Source organism: Callithrix jacchus, chromosome 11, assembly GCF_049354715.1.
Source record: "Callithrix jacchus isolate 240 chromosome 11, calJac240_pri, whole genome shotgun sequence".
Lineage (NCBI taxonomy): Eukaryota > Metazoa > Chordata > Mammalia > Primates > Cebidae > Callithrix > Callithrix jacchus.
Window position 1 is genome coordinate 31,784,713 of NC_133512.1, and position 22,655 is coordinate 31,807,367.

Sequence of the window (22,655 nt, forward strand, 5' to 3'; positions counted from 1 at the left end):
CTCGCTCTGTCACCCAGCCTAGAGTGCAGTGGCACAATCTTAGCTCACTGCAACCTCCACCTCCTGGGTTCAAGTGAGTCTCCTGCCTCAACCTCCCAAATAGCTGGGACTACAGGTGTGTGCCACTGCACTTGGCTAAGTTTTGCATTTTTAGTAGAGACAGGGCTTCACCATGTTGGCCACACTAGTCTCAAATTCCTTGGCCAGACTGGTCTCGAACTCCTGACCTCGTGATGTGTTGAGAAATGCTGAGTGTATGATTGCTGAGAAATGCTGAGTGTATGATAAAATTACATTGTTTGCTAAGAAGGACAATGGCAAGGAAAACCTAGCCACCCACCCCCGCAAGTGGCATTCTAAAGTAGCAAAACAATATATGTATATCATACACTGGTTAAAACAATTCTTTAAGCATGGGCTATGTGACCCTGCCCCTGTGGCTCCCTCGTGGAGAATGCTTTCTGGTTTGTCTGTGATCGGTAGTAAGCAGGCACCAGCAGACTACATAGTTTATCTTGGTTCTATGAGAAAACACAGAACACCTGTTTGTTAATAATAATCACCTGTTCAGAGAGACTAAATAAATGGGTCAGAATCTGCTTGAGGCCCTCAGCCTGGAATGCTGTCAGCCCCCTGAGGCTCTCCGCTTGGAAGGCTGTTGGTCCCCCGATAGTCCCACTTTGCTGATCCATCTGGGTGTCTGCTTCTTAATGCTTTCAGTGCCACCTGGGTGGGGGTCTCTATGGCTGAGCTGGTCTCGGTAGTGATTCACCAAACTCAGCCTTCCAAAGTGCTGGGATTACAGGGGTCAGCCACCACACCCAGCCTATTTTAGCTTCTTAATAGCACTTAACACAACCTGAATCTATACTATTTATTTGTTTTTAATTATTTTTCCTGTACTGTGAGCTCCAAGAGGGTAAAGACGTTTGCTTTTCAGTGTGGTGCCCTAGTGCCCAGCACATAACCGCAGGTGGGCAATAAATACCTGCAGAATGGCCAAGAGAGCCACTTTGAGAACAGATCGTCATTCAATCCTCCAAGAATACAAAACCTTTTTTGTTTATGCTGCAATATGACCATTTTGTACTATTAAATGGAAATAATAAAATTTAATATGTTCATCCGAGTACACATCATCAACACCAATAAGCAGGATCACCTGGATTCAAGGAATTAAATTTTGGCTTTGTAAAAGTATAAAGAAAAAGCCTCTGAAACTTAAGACATGGGTTCCGGAATGGTACTTAGGTCTATGACCAAGTTTTTAGTAACATATTTGGAAAAAGAAAGACAATACACTGGACTTTTTATGTAGCTAAAATCTCTCGATTTAAAGGACTCCCTTTATTCTGAGATTATGTCTTTCTTATTTTGGGGGGGGTGCCAAAATATTCTTTCTTTTATAAAATGGCAGAGAGTAGATCTGATAGGTTTGGGGAGGTGTTAATGCCTTTTATATAAAGAGCAAAAAGCTAGCAATCCTGTGCAAGACTCCCAACATTCTTTTTTACATTTTAGTAATCCAAGAATTCCACAAATCTGGGTACCACTCAGCATTCCCCAAAACCCCTCTCAAGTATGAACCTTGAAAGGGTTTTCCTGGGCCCTTAGTTGTACCAACTCCAATATGGTAGGACAGGCTGCCTGTGGTATCAAGAAAGATCCCAAGAGCTTGTCTGGCTCACTGGATCATGTTCAAAAGAACATGATCAATTAGTGATGTCTGCCACGGTGGGGACGAGGCTAGTAAGGACCTGGGAAAAAAGGCATGGGAGACTGGCATGAACAATGCAGCAGATAAAGGTCAGCTATGGCCTAATACATATCATAGTCCAACATTAAAACCTTTTGGGAGTCAGGCACAGTGGCATGTGCCTGTAGTTCCAGCTACTCAGGAAGCTAAGACTCAAGAGGATATCTTGAGGCCAGGAGTTTGAGGCCAGTCTGGGCAACACAGCCAGACCCCATATCTTCCAGAAAGAAAACCTGGTAAAGTGAAAAAATGTAATGATTTGCTGAGCCCCTGACAGAGAGGATAATGAAGTAAGGAGGGTGTCCAGCAGTCAGCAGGGTTCACTCACTTCCTCCTGGTACGTGATTCATTTCCTGCCTGAACAAAACCTTGGGAAGCTGTCAGTACTCAAGCCATTACATCCAGGGTCTGCAGTGCACCTGACCTGGAAAGGAACATGTGGCCCGGGCAGGCAGGCAGGCAGGCCAGGAAAGAGCTCAGTGGGAAGGGCTCAACACTGACCAAATTAAACAAAGCCAGCAGGAGTCTTCTTCAAAGAAAGCTAATCTTGTGATCCCTTTCGGGAAATCAAAGTCCAACAATGAACAAAATATCCAGAAGGAAAACAAATGCACTTGGGGAGGGGAAAGAAAACCAAGACTGGCTTTATTCCAGGAGCAGACTTAACATATATCTCTGTGAGTTCATCTGGAATGAAGCAAGATTCAAGAAGAAAATGCTTTTACCATCATAAATTTCAAAAGGATGAAATAGGCAGAAATTGTCATTCCCCATCAAATAACTCTGCCTATATATGGGGCTATAAGCTCCATGCTACTCTGCCTGCCTTGTGGAAACAGAAAATGGCCACAAGAAAACACGGCTCCATCTGAAACAGGCCAGTGTCCACACTTTCACCCTGATCCAAACACAGGACTACTGTCAAGTCCAAAGCTCACACAACCTTTGGCTCAGCATCCCTACCTCTAGGCAGGTATCCTTCAGAAAAATCAGCATCCAGGGAAAGCCACATGTGTCAGTTGCTCACTGAGCCATATTTATAACTGGAAGAGTTGAGATAACCCAAATGTCCATTAATAAGGAAATGATTAAATAAAGTAGGATGCAGTCATGAATACCTTGTACTTCAAAAGAAAGAGGTGAATCTGTAAATGCTGGGATAGAGAGATGTTCATGATGCACAAATCGGAAACAGCAAATGGCCGAACAATATGCAGCATGATTCCAGTAAGTGTGTACATATATGTATACATGCTTATATGCACAGAAGAAGATTCTAGAAAATATATGCCAAGGTAAACAGAAGTGGGATGGGGAGAGGACTTTCATTTTTTTTTAGCTTGAACATTTTTGGATTAACAACTTTTTTGTAAATATTATTTTTGTAAAAATATAGGCTGGGGGCTGGGTACAGTGGCTCATGCCTGTAATCCCAGCACTTTGGGAGGCTGAGGCAGGCAGATTATGAAGTCAGGAGATTGAGACCATCCTGGCCAATATGGTGAAACCCCGTCTCTACTAAAAATATAAAAATTAGCTGGGTGTGGTGGCACGTGCCTATAATCCTAGCTACTTGGGAGGCTGAGACAGGAGAATCATTTGAACCAAGGAGTCGGAGTCTGCAATGAGCTGAGATCACGCCATTGCATGCCAGCCTGGCAACAGAGTGAGACTCCATCTCAAAAAAACAATAATAAAAAGTAAAAAATAAAACTAAAATACATATATAGGCTGAGCGCAGTGGCTCACACCTGTAATCTCAACACTTTGGGAGGGCAAGATGGGTAGATCACTTGAAGTCAAGAATTCAAGACCAGCCTGGCCAACAAGGTGAAACCCTGTCTCTACTAAAAATACAAAAATTAGCTGGGTGTGCTGCTGGGCAGAATCACTTGAATCCAGGAGGGAGAGGTTGCAGTGAGCTGAGATTACACCATTTGCATTCCAGCCTGGAATGCAGACAGAGCATCTCAAAATTAATTAATTAATTAATTTGAAAATATAAACAAATATATAAATACAAGTAACTTATACATATAGATATATAAAATAAACAAGAGTCCCACACTCCTTTTTTTCCTCTTTCACTTAATTAGGGAAAGCCAATACTAGAAAGGGAAACACGGCCTGGAGAAGTGAGCACTTGGCTCCTTCTCTCCTGAGGCTTTTGTCATTTCACCCTGCCTGAGCTAGCACATCAGGTTGCATTTTTCTTTAGCTATCATCAGTCAAAATCAACACTTAATTTTTGAAGCAGGGTTTGCATTAGAAGAAAAACAAAATAAGAACTGCAGAGCAAATCAAAATGGGTTTTTTTCTTTTTTCCTAGGCTTAGCTCAGCTGAAGATAAATCTAGATGGTTTAGAAGCAAGCTAATCCCAGCCCAGTATGTCTGTGGTGGTATCAGGTGCTGACAGACAAAAGCTTAAAGGCCTTCGGTCTCATTGATACGTCTTTCCAACTCCACCCATCTCTAAACGTATCATTTATTTGTGACGTATATTCCCTTGCTCCCAAATGGATTTGAAGCAGCTCCCAAATGGATTTAAGGCAACAGACAGTAGTTGACCTGAAAAATGGCAAAGTTGTTACCACAGAAACTGAGGAACATAAATGGCAAGAATGAGGAAGAAGTAAAAATGCTATTTTAAACGTAAACTACTAGCATTTCATAAGCATATTTAATTTTCAGTTGTTATATACTAGACTTCCTCAAGGAGGAGATAATAGCCTAGAAAGATACTGCTACAATAGCTACGTCAACTGATTCAGCGAATAAATCTTAAATTCAATAAGCTTCCCAGTGCTTTTCAGACATGACATTATTTATAAGCCACTCTTATGACCATAGAAGTATAATAAACCTCTTGACACAGACCTTCCTTCCTCTACTGGCACAAGGGTTTGATCGTCTTCAATAACTAGCTTGAAAGGCAGCATCAAAGTGTTTGATGTCATTCATATCCAGGTTCAAATCCCCAACTATGCCACTCATGGCTGTGTGACCTTGAACAAGTTACTTACCCTCTCCGAGGGAGCCTAAATTTCCTCACGTGGAGAAAAAGGGATCTCATGTGGAGAAAAAGTGCTTCTTTCATAGGGCTACTAAAAGGATTAAATCATATAATGTACTTAAAGCACTTAGCAAGTGTACAAGAAAAATTAAGCATGGCTGGGTGCAGTGGCTCACGCCTGTAATCACAGCACTTTGGGAGGCCAAGGCAAGCAGATCACTTGAGCCCTGAAGTTTGAAACCAGCCTAGGCAACATGGCAAAACCCATGTCTACAAAAAATACAAAAATTAGCCAAGCATTTTTTTGGCAGCCTGTAGTCCCAGCTACCTGGGAGGCTGACATGGGAGGACCACTTGAGCCCAGGAGGCAGAGATTACAGTGAGCCATAATTTTGCCATTGCACTCCAACCTGGGCAACAGAGTGAGACCCTGTCTCAAATAATAACAACAACAACAATAAATTTTTGAAAAATTATGTATGACCACTGGCTGAATTCTTGGTACTTTTTTCTTCAAAATGTAAGAACAATGGAAGGTGCAAAAAACGATATTATTCCCATAAAAAAAGCTGGATTGGATATCTGCATATACATGTACATCTTCATAGACCAGAGAGACAAAAGCAAGACTCGCGTTTCTCAAAGGATGCAGAAGGATCCCTGCACACTTAGTTATAAGAGAAAACCATATATACCTGCAAACATTGTGGCAAAATAAAATCACTGGGCAAATAGTGTATGGCGATTGGCACAGAAAATATGCATTAGCCTGGCTATTCAAGATTGACTACCATCAGAAATGTAGGAGATGTGATCTAACACTTGCATCTTAAAATTCTAGTATATTCTAGACATAGTCCAAATGCTTTTTTTTTTTTTTTGTATAAGATAAGATAAGGGTGTTAGCAGTCTGCCCAATTGCTTTAAAGAAAGCTCAACTCAGAATGTGTCTCCAGACCAACAGTCCCATAAAGGCCTTTCCCCTATCCTAGATGCTGAGGACATTTGGCCTATGAAGGTGACATTAAATCGTTATTCAGGCTTCCATTTTCCAAATTAATTAGGTACTTAGTGGCCCTTGCTAAGTTCCCAGTAAAATGAACAGAAAACACAAACAGTAATAAAAACTGCCACTACTGATGACCACATGTCGGCCTTGTGTTGAGTGTGTTGCATGTTGTTAACAGATGAAGACACCAAGTCTTAAAGAGGTGAAGAAACTCGTTCAAGGTCATCACCACAAAGTGACCAACATGCTCAAGGGCAATACTGGAATCTGTCTGTCACTAGTTAACACTACTCACTTTTCAGATCTTGGTTACAAACTCACTACCCCTCCGACAAGGTCAGCTCTCCCTAGGTAGCTTCTCTTGCACCATTGTCTTCCTCTGTAATCATAAGAATAAAAGATTATTCTGAGAATAAAAATATCATTACCCTTATTTGGGTAAATGCTGAATTAATGCCTCTGCCCCACCAAACATTAAGTTACAAATGGCATGGCTCCTAACTGTTCTTGTTTATTTAGCATCTCTGGCCTCGATCTTAGTAGTATCAGGCATGTAATGGGTTTTCCATACACATTTGCACAGACTGCATGAATAAATGGAGGAAAACAGTACCCAGAAATACCCAGCAGCTTAGGGTAATACACGGATGAAGCACGGGTTGCCCAGTGTTCATCCACCCTGGGATCAAATTCTGCTAAGTGACCCTGGTCCACCTGCTCACCCTCTGTGGATCTCGGTAGCCTCATCTATAAAACTGTGATCAACAACAGAACCTAATTCTATATAATTATTACAAAGTACAAAGAAGCTGATACATGTAAAACACATGGCCTGAAGCCTGGCTTATGACAAGCACATAATAAGTGCTGCCATTAATTATTATTATTAGGCTTAAAACCAAAAAACAGAACTATGGTTTGTCATTTGTTTTCCCCACTGGCACAAGCCCAGTGAAGATGAGTGTTGAAATGCCACGAGTTAAGAAACAGGTGCTTTCTTTCCCTCTGCTCACTTAATGCAAGGCAAACCCATTACAGTTAAAGGATAATGTAATCACACCAATGTTCCTATGCATAACCCTGGGTTTCTGGAAAATCCTGGGTTGCTTTCAGGTCTGAAATCATGTGATTGTAAGCCAATTTACTAATTAAGCTAGACCAAGAATCCAAAACTGTCATCTGCTGCAATGAAATGAGAGCCCATTTTTTAAACTCTAGGTATAGTTTTAAGCAAATAAGTTGCAAAAGATACATTCTAAATATAAATTTGATTAAAAAAATCAAAATCTCAAATTTGTCAGCTTCGACTTTTACATAAAAGCAACCCCTTTAAAATTGCTTTCCTAATAGAAAATATAAATTCACTTGATTCTGTATTAGCTATCTTGCAGTTTAAAAACTATCAAGTATTTTGTGATTTTTAAAAAGCTATAATGACACTTTTGGGACAGATGGGGATAGATTAACGTGAACCTGTTTATTAGATAATGTACTGTACAAAGTTAAATTTCCAGGGTGTGATAATGACATTATAGATATCTAGAAAAATGCATTTGTTCCTAGGTTCAACTCTTATAAACAAATATTCCTATGGTCACATCTATAGGGTTTTTACTCTAGGTATAATTTTAAGCAAATAAGTTGCAAAAGATACATTCTAAATATAATTTGATAAAAATATAAAAATCTCAAATTTGTCAGCCTCAACTTTATTTATATAAAACATGCAAATTCTGGGCACCCAAACACATTCCTGACCAAACCAATTAATACATTTTGTTTAAATCGCTTTTCTGATTCATTTTGGTAGGCTCTTTTCACTACATATGGCTTCTTTCTATTTTGATTCCTTTTCCTGCTATTTTAATCTGCTTTCTAGTCCCTTCCTTGGTTATCTTTTTTCTTTTTTTTTTTTTTTTGCGACAGAGTCTCACTTGGTAGCCCAGGCTAGAGTGCAGTGGCTCGATCTGGATTCACTGCAACCTCTGCCTTCTGGGTTCAAGTAATTCTTGTGCCTCAGCCTCCCAAGTAGTTAGGACTACAGGCGTTTGCCACCACAGATGGCTAATTTTTGTATTTTTAGTAGAGACAGGGTTTCACCATGTTGGCCAGGCTGGTCTCAAACTCTGACATCAAGTGAACCACCCACCTCGGCCTCCCAAAGAGCTGGGATTATAGCTGTGAGCCACCATGCCCAGACTGGTTGCCTTTTTTCTTAAAATACTTTATCCAGAATCCCATGCAGTTCACAAACTACGTTCTAGAACTTAACTATGAAACTGAAAGCCACTAGAAAAAAAGGGAACTACATATACTACGGAAGTAGTTACTAAATCTCAGCAAATTCACAGATCAATATAACAAGTAAAAGCCCAAAGGTTTCAGAGCAGTGTATTTTAAACAAGCCACACAGGACCCATATTATAGTAGTCATAATATAAAAATATTGCCAGCCTAGCCAACATGGTGAAACCCCGTCCCTACTAAAAATAGAAAAAATTAGCTAGGCGTGGTGGTGCACACCTGTAACACCAGCTACTCAGAAGGCTGAGGCAGGAGAATTGCTTGGACCTGGGAGGCAAAGGTTGCAGTGAGCCAAGACAGCATCACTGTACTCCAGCCTGGGCGAAAGAGTAAGACCCCATCTCAAAAGAAAAATTGAACAGTAAACACATTACATCCTTTACAAGAATGGACTACCCTTGGAAAATACGTTGACAGACAAGACATTTCAATCTAACAAAATTTAAAAAGAATAACTTTTTTTTTTTTAAAGAAAATGGTATTTGCTACCTGTCAGAAAATCAGGTTCTTGGGCCAGGAGTGGTGACTCAGACCTTGTAATCCCAGCAGTTTGGGAGACCAAGGTGAGAGGATCACCTAGGTCAGGGGTTCAAGACCAGCCTGGCCAACATGGTGAAACCCTGTCTCTACTAAAAATACAAAAATTAGGTGGGCGTGGTGGCGTTCGCCTGTAGCCTCCCAAGCTACTTGGAAGGCTGAGACAGGAGAATCACTTGAATTCAGGAGGCAGAGGTTGCAGTGAGCTGAAATTGTCCCACTACACTCCAGCCTGACAACAGAGTGAGACTCTGTCTCAGAAAATAAAAAGAAAAGAAATTCACATTCTTCAGGGCTCAGGATTTCATTACCAGTCTGATGATGGCTCAATTTCACAGTTTTTTGTTTTTTTATGCCACAAGGAAATAATGATCCTTAAGAAGAGAAAGAGTGTGGGACAACCAGAAGGTGGGGTTTTGTTACATGAATGTTCAGGAAAAGGACAGACTTTAGCCACACTTGTTTGGCAGGGCCCCCAATTCGTCTAATGCCTAAATTATTTAACCCTTTGTTAACAGGCAGCCTTTAAAGGCATATAATTCCTCTGAATATTCTTTGCAGAGAGTCCCAGATACTCCTATGCTGGCAAAACAATCACAAAAAGCTCAGTGAAGCAAACTCAGCCAAGAAAGGTGCATCAGGTGAAGTGAAGCAATATCCTCGGGAAGAAAGACTTCCGTTTACAAGTTCTAACAAGATCAGGAGTCCACTAGATTAATTAAGCAGCTCTAAAGATCTGCTGTACAACATTGTACCTACAGCCAACAATACTGTATTAAACACTGGAAAGTTTGTTAAGAGGGTAGGTCTCCTGGTGAGTATTCTAATCACAATAAAATTTCTTTTTTAAAAAACAGAGGGGGCAAGTATCTGCTAAATGGTTTTCAGTTAGCGTCGTTCTCTTTTTGTGGCTGTGTACGATTCCATGATGTGAATGCACCACACTTCATTTCACCAGCACCCACTGATAAGACATTCTCGTGCTATTATGAACAGTATGCAGTGAATACCTGTGTGAGTACATCTGAGGATAAATTTCTGTAAGTGGAATTGCTGGGTCAAGCAAGATCACCTGAATCATTAACAATATTGGCAAAGCAATGTATTTGCAAGTGAGTGAGTTGTTTTCCTGTAATTTCCCTAACATGATCCATTTGCAAAATGTTTTATCTTTGTCGATCCTAGATAGGTGAAAAATGGCTTATTTCAATGTGTTTTAATCAGTATTTTTTTCAATTATGCATAAGGGCAAGCATTTTTCATGTGTGTTGGTGCCACTATTTTCTTTTGTACAAATTGTTTATGTCTTTCAATCATTTTCTTACAGAGTTCCTGTTCTTTTCCTTCTTAGTTCACAGGAGTTCTTTTTGTATTAGAGAAGTTAATACTTAATACACAACATAAAGCGCAAATATATTTTTCTGGTTTGTAATCTGTTTGTTTGCTTTGCTTATGGTGGTTGCTATGCCAATACTTTTTATTAGGTAATGAATTTTATGAAGGTTTCCCTTACGGCTTCTAGGCTTTACACCATCCTTAACGAAGACCGCTCCTACTCCAAAGTTATAAAAATATTCTCCTTTAGATTTTTCTAGACACCAGTCATCTGTGAACAGTGAAAAGTTCTGTTCTATCGTCATGAATTACATTCTGGCCATAACGTGCTATGGGCCATAAGGTATGGAAACTAAATTTAAGTTTTTGAAGTAACTTTTCCGACAGTGTGTACTTTATAAAGCACTATTCCCTGACAGCTGAGGAGGCAGGCAGTGCAAGACTTATTTGTCCTATTTTACCAGAGAAGTTAAATCACTGCCCTAAGCCACAGAGCCTGGCGCAGACACAAACGCAATGCCAGCTGTTGTTCTCTTATCTCCTTGACATTGCCTCTTTCAACAAAAGGACAACATCCACAAGCGTTAAAATCTTAAGGGATGTCTCCAAAGTCTTGTTCAAACAATTGCAAAATAAAATAACTTTTCTATTCAAAAACAATATTTATTTAAGTGGGCCACACAGTGATCCAATCAAACAGTGACTCAGCCTCAGAAGTCTGAGCCAATGTTCTCATCAATTGACAGAATTCCATGTTCCTATAGTGTGCCTCTATAACCCTTCAAAATTTAATTGAAAAGTAAGAGATGTAAATGTTCCCAGATGCCCAAAGATTCTGAGTGAGTTGTGAAGAGCTGCTTTTCTCAATTTGAAGAGATGGAAGGCAAGGTATATCCAAATCACCAGGGGCTCTTTTCAACCCCACACACTCTGACAATCCCCTCCCCACAATGCAACAGCCCCACCCTAGAAGGCTGTCTTATGCTTTCTTGAGTGTGTCGAAGACAGAAAAATATTTTAAGCCACTGGCCGGTGTGGTGGCTCACACCTGTAATCCTAGCACTTTGGGAGGCCAAGGCAGGAGAATCACTTGAGCCCAGGAGTTCCAGAGCAGCCTGGGCAATATGGCAAAACCCCGCCTCTACTAAAAATATAAAAATTAGCCCGGTGAGGTGGCACATGTCTGTAGCTCCAGCTACTGAGGAGGCTGAGGCACGAGAATCACTTGAACCTGAGAGGCGGAGGTTGTACTGAGCCAAGATCACACCACTGCACTCCAGCCTGGGAGACAGAGCGAGATCCTGTCTCAAAAATAAAAATAATTTAATTTAAAAATGTTAAGCCACTGTTCCAGATAATGGGGAATGCACTTGCACAATCCCTATAAGCCTCGCCCCTTCGGTTCCCTGGCCACCCCCTCAGCCAGGCTCTTCCGCCCACTCCAGGTGTCTTTTCACAGTGACCAGGCTATTAATAGTTTCTCGGCTTCCTCCCTCAGGCCCTTGGTCTTGCTGCTGTTCTCTTGACATTCACCCCTTTCTACCTCCCCAGCCCCAACTCACCAAGGTGGCTCCTTCCCAGCTTCATATCTTGGTTTAAAGGCCCAAAGAGGTTTCTGGACCACTCACTAAAGCAGACTCCCCCAGGAACTCTCTGTCCTTTCATTTTCCTATTGGACCTTCTCAAAGTCCATATTAATTTATTATTTACCTATTAATCTATTTTCTTGAGGATTATCTGTCCTCTGAAAAGTCCCTTGAGGGCAAGGACCTTGTCCAAATTACTTATGCTTTATAACTTTAGCACCTAGCACAGTGCCTGGCATATTGTCACTGTCCAGAAAATATGCAGTAAATTCAATCTGATTGAACAAGTTCCAGCTAATTTCTCCATTTCTGCATCTCCATAAAGTTTATAAGCAGCCCAACCACCTGGAAAGAAAAGATGGGCATAAGAATGACAGACCCTGCACCTCTCCTGCCAACCAACTTGTGAGCCCACTCATGGTTAATCATTCGACTTGTGAGGAAAGAAAGAATTTAGCCAGCAACAACGCAGTGAGGTGGCCTAAAGAACACTTTGTTTTCCTGTTGTTGTCGTTGTTTCTTTTGAGACTGAGTCTTGCTCTGTCGCCCAGGCTGGAGTTCAGTGGCGTGATCTCAGCTCCCTGCAACCTCTGCCTCCCAGGTTCCTCCCAGGAGAATCAAGTGGTTCTCCTGCCTCAGCCTCCCGAGTAGCTGAGATTACAGGTGCCAGCCACCACGCCTGGCTAATTTTTGAATTTTTTAGTAGAGACAGGGTCTTACCATCTTGGCCAGGCTGGTCTCGAACTCCTGACCTTGTGATTCACCCACCTTGACTCCCAAAGTGCTGGGAATACAGGTGTGAGCCACCGTGCCTAACCAGAACATTTTGTTTTCTATCTTTCCTCCTAAACTAGCTCCACTGGACTGTGGAGGATGAGACTGGGAAATAATGTTAACAGTATGCCACTAAAAATCCAAAATAGCAGTAAGACCAAAAAAAATTATTTACTATATCCCAGACACTATACCAAGCTTGCAACATGAGTTATCTCATCTAATCCTGGGAGGGGCCCCAGAAGCCAGGTAACATTACTATTCCAACTTTGAAAATAAGGAAAAGGTACCTAAGGCTGTGTAGCTAATAAAATGAAGAAGCCAGGATTCAGGCCCAGGCAGCCAGACTCAGAGGAACCCTCAGTACCCCTATATCCAATAGGGGATCCAAGCATCCCACTTAGAAATAAATGCTCAAAAGACAGCAGTAAGTGAAGAATACCAACCATAAACTGAGTTATTAATGGCTCAAACGCTTTAGGGATGAGGGTTGGGGGTAGAGTTCTTCCCGTACATGAACCTGGGAAAAGCTGACAGCCAGATACCTGAAAAGGTGTAATACTTGTCTTCCGAAAAGAGGTAATACTGAGAAAAGCACAGTGCATTCACATGACAGACCTAGTTAGGGTGACTAGCTATGAAGGGCCACCTAAGACTAAGCAGAGGCCAGTGGCAAGTCAGTCCAATTCATAATCACTGAGACCGACTGTTAAGAGTTCCAGGTTTCATCCTGGTGAGAATTTTTTTTTTGGATGATTAAGTAACACTCCTTGAGTTCTAATACCTAAAGATGTCAACACTCAGATATGAAACAGGCCACTTGTAACACAATGCTCACTGTTATGTACCAGAAGAAATTGCACTGAAGAATAAGAAGTGGAATTTGGACTTCTATCCTGTGGGAAGAATGGAGTGGGAGGCTTCATGAAGAAGGGGGGGCTTGACAGGTCTTGATGCTTGCATTAGGACAAGCAGAGAAAACAGGACCAGCCTGCAGTGATTAAGAGGCAGTAATGAGTTTGGGAGAAGAGAGGGGCCCAGTCCCCCATGAATGGGGGGCTGTGCTGGCAGAAAATCACAAGGAGGTTTGTCTGAAGGGCTGTCTGGGTGGGAAAAACTCAAATTCAAAGCATTTTTTTTAATTCTCTTACTCAAAGACAATCCATCAACATAGAAAATTTCCATGACCAAGTGTGTGGGGACTTCTTCCCACCAACAAGCAAGCAATCAATTCTGCGACAGACACCAGCTGGGTGTCCTCCAACTCAGATAAGCTCTGACCCTACCTACCTGGGGAGAGTATCAGATTCCAGAGGCTAAGGCTCAGACCCAAAAGACTGCCCCCACTTACAGTGCCAATCTCAAGCCCCAGGCTGTTTTACTGGTGCTTCTGACTCGCTGGCTATACACTGGGGATCCCACAACCTCCTCTTTGGGTTTAATTAATTTACTAGAGCGGCTCACAAAACTCATTACTGGTTTAATATAAAGGATAGCACAAAGGAAACAGATGAAAGTCTCTTCTGATGAAGCACAGGACAAGGTATGGGGAAGAGGCGTGGAGCTTCCATGCCCTCCCCGGGTGCACCAACCCTCAGGAACCTCCACACGTTCAACCATCCAGAAGGCCTCCAAACCCTGTACTCTTGGGCCTTTTTTTTTTAGACGGAGTTTCACTCTTGTTACCCAGGCTGGAGTGCAATGGCGCGATCTCGGCTCACCGCAACCTCCGCCTCCTGGGTTCAGGCAATTCTCCTGCCTCAGCCTCCCGAGTAGCTGGGATTACAGGCACGCGCCACCATGCCCAGCTAATTTTTTGTATTTTTAGTAGAGACGGGGTTTCACCATGTTGACCAGGATGGTCTCGATCTCTTGACCTCATGATCCACCTGCCTCGGCCTCCCAAAGTGCTGGGATTACAGGCGTAATCTCTTTTACAGAGACTTCACGGAACAGGGATGAATGAAGCATGAGCACCATGCAGAAATGTGACTGGACAAAAAGGATATGACCCAATACTAACAGACTGAGTGGGGAACTCAGCAAGGCCTGTCTGTTCAGATTCTTCTGGTCTTGGTGCAGCACTGCTTCCCCCAGGGCAAAGGGCAGGACCCCTCCTGAAATGAGGGTCTTATGATCTACAATCAGGCAACATAAGTCAGAGAATTTCTTTATGGAAACACAGGGGAAGACTAGCCTTGGGGAGAAACAGGAGCAGGTTGAAGGGAGTGCAGGAGAAGGTCAGAAAGAGGTCCTGTTTTCTGAGGCCTGCTTCTGAGGCCTCAAACACCCAAACACTGTAACAGGGCTATGGGAGTTATGGGCCACGAACTGTGGGCAAAACCAACATATCATAATATCACAGGCTGTGATGAGCATTTTAAGATTGGGAAGTCCCTGAAGAATAAGAAGAGGAATTTGGACTTCTATCCTGTTGGAAGGCAGAGATGGAATAAGTGGAAGCTTGACATGATGGCAGTGATTCATCTAGGATGGGTGTTGGATGGATTGCTGGGGAGATAAATTACAGGCCATGAACTTCATCAGGAGACTGATGGAATGTGCCAGCCAGGGGAAGAGCTCATGGACTCAGGCAGGCAGGAAAAATGGAGAAGCGCACTGGAAAAAACAAGAAGCAGAGCCGAGCTTTTCTGGGCAGGAAAGCGATTTGATGTGCTACTATAATGGCGGATACATGGCATTACACGTTTGTCAAAACCCATAGAACATGCAACACCAAGAATGAACCCTAAAGTGAACTGCAGATGTAGACTTTGGATGATGATGATGTATCAATGCAGGTTCATCAGCCATTACCAATGTACCGAGGCGCTGATGTTGATAATGGGAGAGGTGGGTTATGGGGAACAGGGAAGCTCTGTACTTTCATTTTTGCTGTGAACCTAAAACTACTCTAAAAAATAAAGACTATTAAAAAAAAACGCCAGCCTGGGCAACATGGCAAAACCCTGTCTCTTAAAAAAAAATTGCAAATTAGCTGGGTTTCATGGCACACATCCATAGTCCCAGCTACTTGGGAGGCTAAGGCTGGAGGATGGCTTGAGCCTGGGAGGCAGAGGTTGCAGTAAGCTGAGATCACACCACTGCACTCCAGTTTGGGTGACAGACCCTGTCTCAAAAAAATTATACAAATAAATGAATAAACAACAAGAAAAATTTGGACACAGGGCACGATGGATGACTCACAGCCCCGGTGACTGGAAGAAGACTGGTGTTCCCAGTAGAATGAGGAAGCTGGAAAGGGGGGCTGTTTTGAGAGGTAAGAAACTGAGTTCCAGTGGGCACATGTTAGGATGATGGGGATATCCACACAGGAGAGGCATCTGGACAGCAGCTTGGGTCTGAGATAAGGAAAAGATACAGGGATGCAGATCAGAGGAAAAAAAATCAACATTAAATGTTCTGCTTCTAAACCGAAAGAGAAATTATCTTTTTTTAAAGGAACCCCATTGTAACACACTGGAAATAACCCTCTTTCCCTCACAGTGCCTCTGTTATGAAGACCCACTTCAGAGGAGCAGTTTAGGGGGCAGGAGGGCATAGTGAGTGGTAAAGGTAGTGTGAAGCATTCAACTCTAGACCACCTGGTTGTGAATTCACATTCTGCCCTTTGCCAAATTATTTCCTCTCTGTGCTTCAGTGCTCTCATCAGTAAGAGGGGATAACTGCCTGCTTCATGATCTCCTGTAAAGACCAAATGAGCAAGCGTGGAGGCCTTTGCCTGGCTCCAACTGTGCCAGCTATAGTCACTGTTCATTCTCACACTTACCCAGGACCCTCAAAGTGAAAAATACTGAGGTGCCTTGCTCATGGTCACAGAGCATTTGTTCTTTACAAAAATTTTCTGTCTGGGCACCGTGGCTCACGCCTGTAATCCCAGTGTTTGGGAGGCTGAGGAGGGCGGATCGCTTGAGCCCAGGAGTTTCAGAACAGCCTGGGCAACATGGCAAAACCCACCTCTACAAAAATACAAAAAAATTAGCCAGGCATGGTGGTGAGTGCCTGTTGTCTCAGCCACTCAGGAGGCTGAGGTGGGAGGATCACCTGAGCCCAGGAAGCCATGATCATGTCACTATACTCCGGCCTGGGAGACAAGTGAGACCCAAAAAATTCTCAAAAAAATTCTCTTCAACCATCTTTTGTCAAATGGGATAATAATATTTAGGGAGCAGAATATTTTAAAGCTATATGCTCTAAAACTCAGCTACACTGTGGCCATTCCCAGCGAATGGATCATTTACTCACGGATGTCCAATGCCTGCCCTTGATCTGAGAAGCCTAAGATAAGTAATTCAAGAAAGTCCTTCTAAAAAATGGGTGAAATGTGGCTGGGCGCAATGGGTCACGCCTGTAATCCCAGCATTTTGGGAGGCTGAGGCAGGCAGACCACTTGACCTCAGGAGTTCAAGACCAGCCTGGCCAACCTGGCGAAAGCCCATCTCTACAACAAAAAAATAAAATACAAAAAAATTAGCCGGGTGCAGTAGCTCATGCCTGTAATCCCAGCTACTAGGGAGGTTGAGGCATGAGAATCATTTGACCCTGGGAGTCAGAGGTTGCAGTGAGCCTCCATTGGGCCACTGCACTCCAGCCTGGGTGACAGAGAGATTCTGTCTCTAAATAAATAAATAAATTTAAAAATAATAGAAGTGGGTGAAATGCCAAAGTTACTATTCTTAAACTCTTACTTGCTGGCAATAATGACTGTAATCCAAGGACATTTGACATGTGTCTGTCTACAAACTCAGTTTGGCAAAGTCCTCAAAATAGAGGCTACCATTTTTCAAGGTTTCCCAACCACTAGCGAAGTGAGGTGACTAGCAAATGGCAGTATCCTGTCTGTGCCTGGTTATAAGTCTTTAAACTTATTTCCCAGCATATGAAGTTTCCTGTGTTTCTGTGCAGAAGGAGTTCAGTTTCTCAAGGTCTGATCATCTGCAGACAAGCTGATGAAGAGACTCCAAGTCATTGGCTATGAGATTCCATAACCCAGAGCTAACACTGCCTGCACTGCCTGCTCCTAACCCAAACATTGACCTTCAGGGTCGGCAGGAGGAGCACATCTTCTCCCCAGCTCTCCCAAATGACACTCTACAGTAAGAGCTGCTACATTAGTGAGAAAGGAGAAGATAATTACAGTGTGATAAAAAACTCCTTTGTGTGTGTTTGTGTTTATAACTTCTAAGGAGTGTTGGCTGCCCACATATAAAGCCCTTTGTTCTGCCCTGTACTTTGATTTCAGTTTGTAAGTTGAAGACAGGAGAGTATCCATAGTTACAGAGGAAGAAGACTGGAGCTCATGGACAAATGAGGGGGATGGAGTGAGGGGTAGGGATGAGAGGAGGAAAGAGGGACCCAGGAGATGATACAAGGTCAGGATGCCCCAGGGTGACTTTTCTACTAACCCAGTAAAGTCCACTGAACTAACAAAACACATGGTAGTGGTGGTGGATTTCTCCATCCAGGAGGGAAGGGGCTGAGTTTGTGTCGGAGCTAACACCAAGGTGAAAAAGAAAGTATATGAGGCCTCTCCCATCCATCCCCCAGGAAATTCACAGAAAACCTCAGCAGGGCTTTGGATTTCCCTGGGCCATGGGTTTGTGGGTTCTCACCAAGCTTAATCAGCTCTCTAACGAACAGGAGCCCAGGCTTAAAAAGATGACACTGGGGTTAACAGAGAATGTGTGATTCTTTCCCAAAAGTAACTAAACATAGTTTGATTGCACTTTTTAACATCAAATGCCACAGGAATGCACTGAAAAAAGTAAATAATTAGGGAGTACCCACCCTCATTTGTGTTCACAGGCCTTAGACAGCTCAAGTTCTTCCAGTGAAACATGGTAAAGTAGGACTGAAATAAACAAGTACAGCTGATAATTCTTGTATATATACCTCCCCAGACACACCCCCACTTCTTTCAAGGTTCTGGAACGGTCAAGCTTATGCAGTGTGATCCTATCCGGACCCTCTCGTATCTGCCCACACCCCTGGCCCTGCCACCAGGCCCAGCCATTACTATGGACACATGGCAGGACTGGAGTGACATGTTCTGATGTACTTTAAAAGATTACTCTGTATGCCTCTGGGAAATTAGATTGGAGGGGAGCAAAGTGGAACCAGAGAGACTCAATCAGAAGCTAGTATGAAAGTAACAATGGCGACCTAAGATTCAAGACAAGGAGGGACTGAACTGGAGAATCATGCAAGACCTTCAGAGGGCTTAGAAGTGGGCCGAAGATGAGAAAAAGCTCCTAGGTTTCTGGACTGAACAAACAAATGGAAAGCATAGGCCTTTATTCAGATGGGGAAGGCTGGAGGAGACGGTGTTGGGGTGAGTAGGGGAGCAAAGAATGACCCAAGGTTTCCAAGCCCTCATCTGCACAGTGCACCACAACCTTCCCAAATCTCATTTTGTATTCTCAATTATGTGTTCTTTTTCTTACAGAGGGCCCCAAATTATGCAAGCCTTAGGCCCTTACAAAACCAGGGAGAGGATCAAGTATTGGGCAAGTTAATTTGAGATGTCTGTGACATACCCAAGAAGCCACAGTCAAATTCAATGTTAAATATCTAATCTGGAGCTGTCAAGAGAGAGCTAGCTATCCACACCAGGGAATTAGCAGTTTATTAATAATACTTTAAGTCATAGAATGAAACAGCTTGTCCTGAGTGTGTCACAGCCTCTGGATCACCCAGGAATAAGATACAGGTTCCTAGGTCTCATGCCGGAACCATTGAATTGGAATATCAAGACCCAGAAATCTGCCTAACAAGTTTCCGAGATAATTCCTATGCACAAAAATGTTGGAAAACCACAGATTTAGGGAGAAAACATAAAGAAAAGAAGAGGACTCAGAATAGGCTCCAAGGAGCCCTCAACTGAAGGAATCAGAGAAAGCAGAGGAACAGGCAAGGGATTGGAACAGAGTGGCCAGAGGAGTGGAGGAAAGCTGAGGAGTTCAGCATGATGAAGGCAAAAATTTATAAAGAGGGTCGGGGGAGCCTGAGAGACTGCACTGCAGCCTCCAGCTCCTGAACTCAAGAGATCCTCCTACCTCAGCCTCCCAAGAAGCTAGGACTACAGGTGTGTGCCACCATACCCAGATTTTGCCTAAGCTGGTCTCAAAGTCCTGACCTCAAGCAATCCTCCCACCTCAGCCTCCTGAGTCACTGGGATTACAGGTGTGAGCCACCATACCCCAACTCTTTTAGTCTTCTTTAATTGTTGGAGCATCAACCTTCAGCCAGGAGATGGCCTTACTTCCCAGTGAACCACATACTATGCAGAAATCTCAGACTTCAGGGGACTGGGGGTTTATTTTTATTTATTTATTTTTGAGACAGAGTTTCATTCTGTTGCCGAGACTGCAGCACAGTGGTGCAGTCACAGCTCACTGCAGCCTCAACCTCCTGGCTCAAGCAATCCTCCCACCTCAGCTTCTCACGTCGCTGGGACTACAGGCATGTGCTACTACCCCCGGCCCAGGGAATTTTGTTTGAATTTCTAAATATCTCAGCAAAAACCTTCCAATACACCAATTCTACCGAGAGGTCTGAGTGGCTGCCTTGTGCCTCAACCAATGCATGTCTGCAACAATCCTCTTCTTTTCCCCAAGCAGCTTTTCTTTTCCTGGCTCACATCTCTCAGAGTTGTAGATTCCCATACCAAATCAGAGTAAAGTGGCCCAGCTAACAGGATCACACGCCAAACCATGTCGTATTTTCACAGGCACTTCCCAGCAGCTTTGCTGGCCTTGTGCACTGGGCAGCCGGGTGAGTGAGCTGGGGAGGGTCTCGACAATTCATAATTATTATCTGGCACCACTTAATCCACAGAGAACTATCAGGCTATAATGGAAAGAATATGAGACTAGAAGTGCAGGGACCTGAGTTTCAGTCCCCTTTTTGCCTCTTATTAGCTGTGTAGTTCAGATTAAATTATTCCGCCTCTTCATTTGGCCTCATTTGTAAAATGAGATTATTAGAATACAATGATCAGTAATGATTTTCTTTCTCCCAAGCGTGACCAGGTAAGAATCTGAAGAAAGCTATAGATTCTCTCCCCCAGAATAATGCACTTTTGCACATGAATATGAAATAAGGCTGGGCACAGTAGCTCACATCGGTAATCCCAGCACTTTGGGAGGCTGAGGTAGGTGGATTGCTTGAGCTGAGGAGTTCATAAGCAGCCTGGGCAACATGGCAAAACCCCATCTCTACAAAAGTACCAAAAAAAAAAGAAGTAAAAACGAAATCATATATTTGAAAGGGGTTCACAGAGCTAACAAAGACTATTTCCCTATCCCAGAGGCAAGATTACTGAGGCCTAGCATAAGCTTTTAAAAATAACAGAGACTACGTAGAAATATATGCAGAATCACAAAGCCTTGAGTAAAGTTGAATCATTTATAAAACTAAAAGCATCTCTTCTGCAGAAACTGAGAGCAAGGAATAGTTACTTAGGGAAAAATAAATGGAAGTATCAATAGGAGTTGCCCTTGATAGAAGCCTGGCTAAGCCTTGTACATTTGCAGGTGGGTGTCTGAGAGTTACTACTGATTCCAGACCCGGGATCCTAGTTCAAATCTTGGCTCTAGCATTACTAGCTGTTTGATCTTGGGCTTGTGCCTCAGTTTCTGCATCTGTAAAAAGAAATAGGACCCTTGTAACAGGGCCTGCCATAGTGAGCCCTAGATAGCTATTAGTGTATAATAGAAAGCTGGGCTGGACTTGGTGACTGATGCCTGTAATCCCAGCACTTTGAGAGGCCCAGGCGGGTGGATCACAAGGTCAAGAAATGGAGACCATCCTGGCCAATATGGTGAAACCTCGTCTGTACTGAAAATACAAAAATTAACTTGATGTGGTGGTTCGCACCTGTAGTCCCAGATACTCAGGAGGCTAAAGCAGAAGAATCGCTTGAACCCAGGAGGCGGAGGTTGCAATGAGCCAAGATCACGCCACTGCACTTCAGCTTGGTGACAGAGCAAGACTCTGTCTCAAACAGACAAACAAAAAATCTGACACACATTTGCTGAGTAGTTAAAACTGTAAGCTGAGGAGTTTAGAGAAATCATAAATACTTTGATGCCTTAGTTTCCCCAGACGTAAACTGAGGACAATGTTTCGAAGCTTAATGAGAGTGCCACATAAAAACTCTTTTCACAATGCCTGGCACATAATAAGTGCTTGATAAATGTCAGCTGTTGTATTAACAGTTCCAGGAGGCAAAGATTACCATCATCCTTTTTTATTTCTGAATAATAGACAACTCAGAGAGTGTTATGTGCCCTGCCAAGGAAACTATGCTTAGAAAATTATTATTATTATTATTTTTATTTGAGATGGAGTTTCGCTCTTGTTACCCAGGCTGGAGTGCAATGGTGCGATCTTGGCTCACTGCAACCTCCACCTCCTGGGTTCAGGCAATTCTCCTGCCACAGCCTCCTAGAAAATGATACCAAGATTTCAACTCAGATGGGTCTGGAACCACAAGTTCTAACCACTACACTATATGCCCTCCTCTTTGAACAGGGCTTAGAGACAGAAGAGCTAATTCATACCTACTAGATTACTAAGAGAAATATGTTTGGAGATAACAGTGCTAAATTTGGGGGATTCCCCACAGGGTCAATCATGAGCTTGGCCAAAAGCTTCTCCGTCATGCTAGGAAATGAAAATCTGTGTAGACTGGACCCTGTTCTCAACCAATTGTCTTTCACCAAGTGGTTGTGAAACCACAGCCCTGACACCAAAAACGGAAAAAAGAAGTCATTTTCCCCAATAGCTGAATGAGCAAAATGAAGCCTTAAAATTACAGTTGTGATCCTAGGGCTGAGAAAAGATATCCAGTGCTCCAGAGCCAAGCAGAACTGCTGTAGTAGTACACTAACGTTACTTTTTCAGTAACACACTCTTTTTTTTAATGAACATGTTTATTTCTATTATGTTAGGTTCCCTAACTCAGGGGTTCTTCCCATTCGTAAATTAAGAGGAAGTGTGTACCAGCCTGGAGGGGAGACTCCCTGGAGAGGCAAAGTGTCAGCTTGAGCAAGTTCCACTGTCAACACTGATGTCTTTCCTCCCCAGTTAAATCGTAATCAAAAGTGAAAATGAAACGGAGTGGCAGAAGAAACAGGACAACCAGTTGAGTCCATGCTAATCACTGATATTTCACATCTTTACAGTTTCTTCTCAATGTATTTTATTTTTGTATTTTTATTAAAAACTGCCCTTTAGATCAATCTCAAGTCTACCCTTTCTTTAAAAAACAGTAATAAAAGGCTGAGCATGGTGGCTCAACCCTATAATCCTAGTAC

The 22,655-nt window shown here is 42.9% G+C and overlaps 1 protein-coding gene across 7 annotated transcripts in view; it reads right to left on the reverse strand.

The window, feature by feature from the left end:
- SNX10 (sorting nexin 10) overlaps nucleotides 1–22,655 on the reverse strand; it is a 76,146-nt gene that overhangs the window by 51,994 nt on the left and 1,497 nt on the right. For 2 of the 7 annotated variants that reach the window (XM_035253580.3, XM_078342533.1), the window contains exon 2: nucleotides 6,075–6,158. The exons of the other annotated variants lie outside the window; for them this stretch is intronic. The gene's annotated coding sequence lies outside the window, so the exon portion shown is untranslated. The remainder of the gene's footprint in view (nucleotides 1–6,074; nucleotides 6,159–22,655) is intronic. 7 annotated transcript variants of the gene reach the window in all.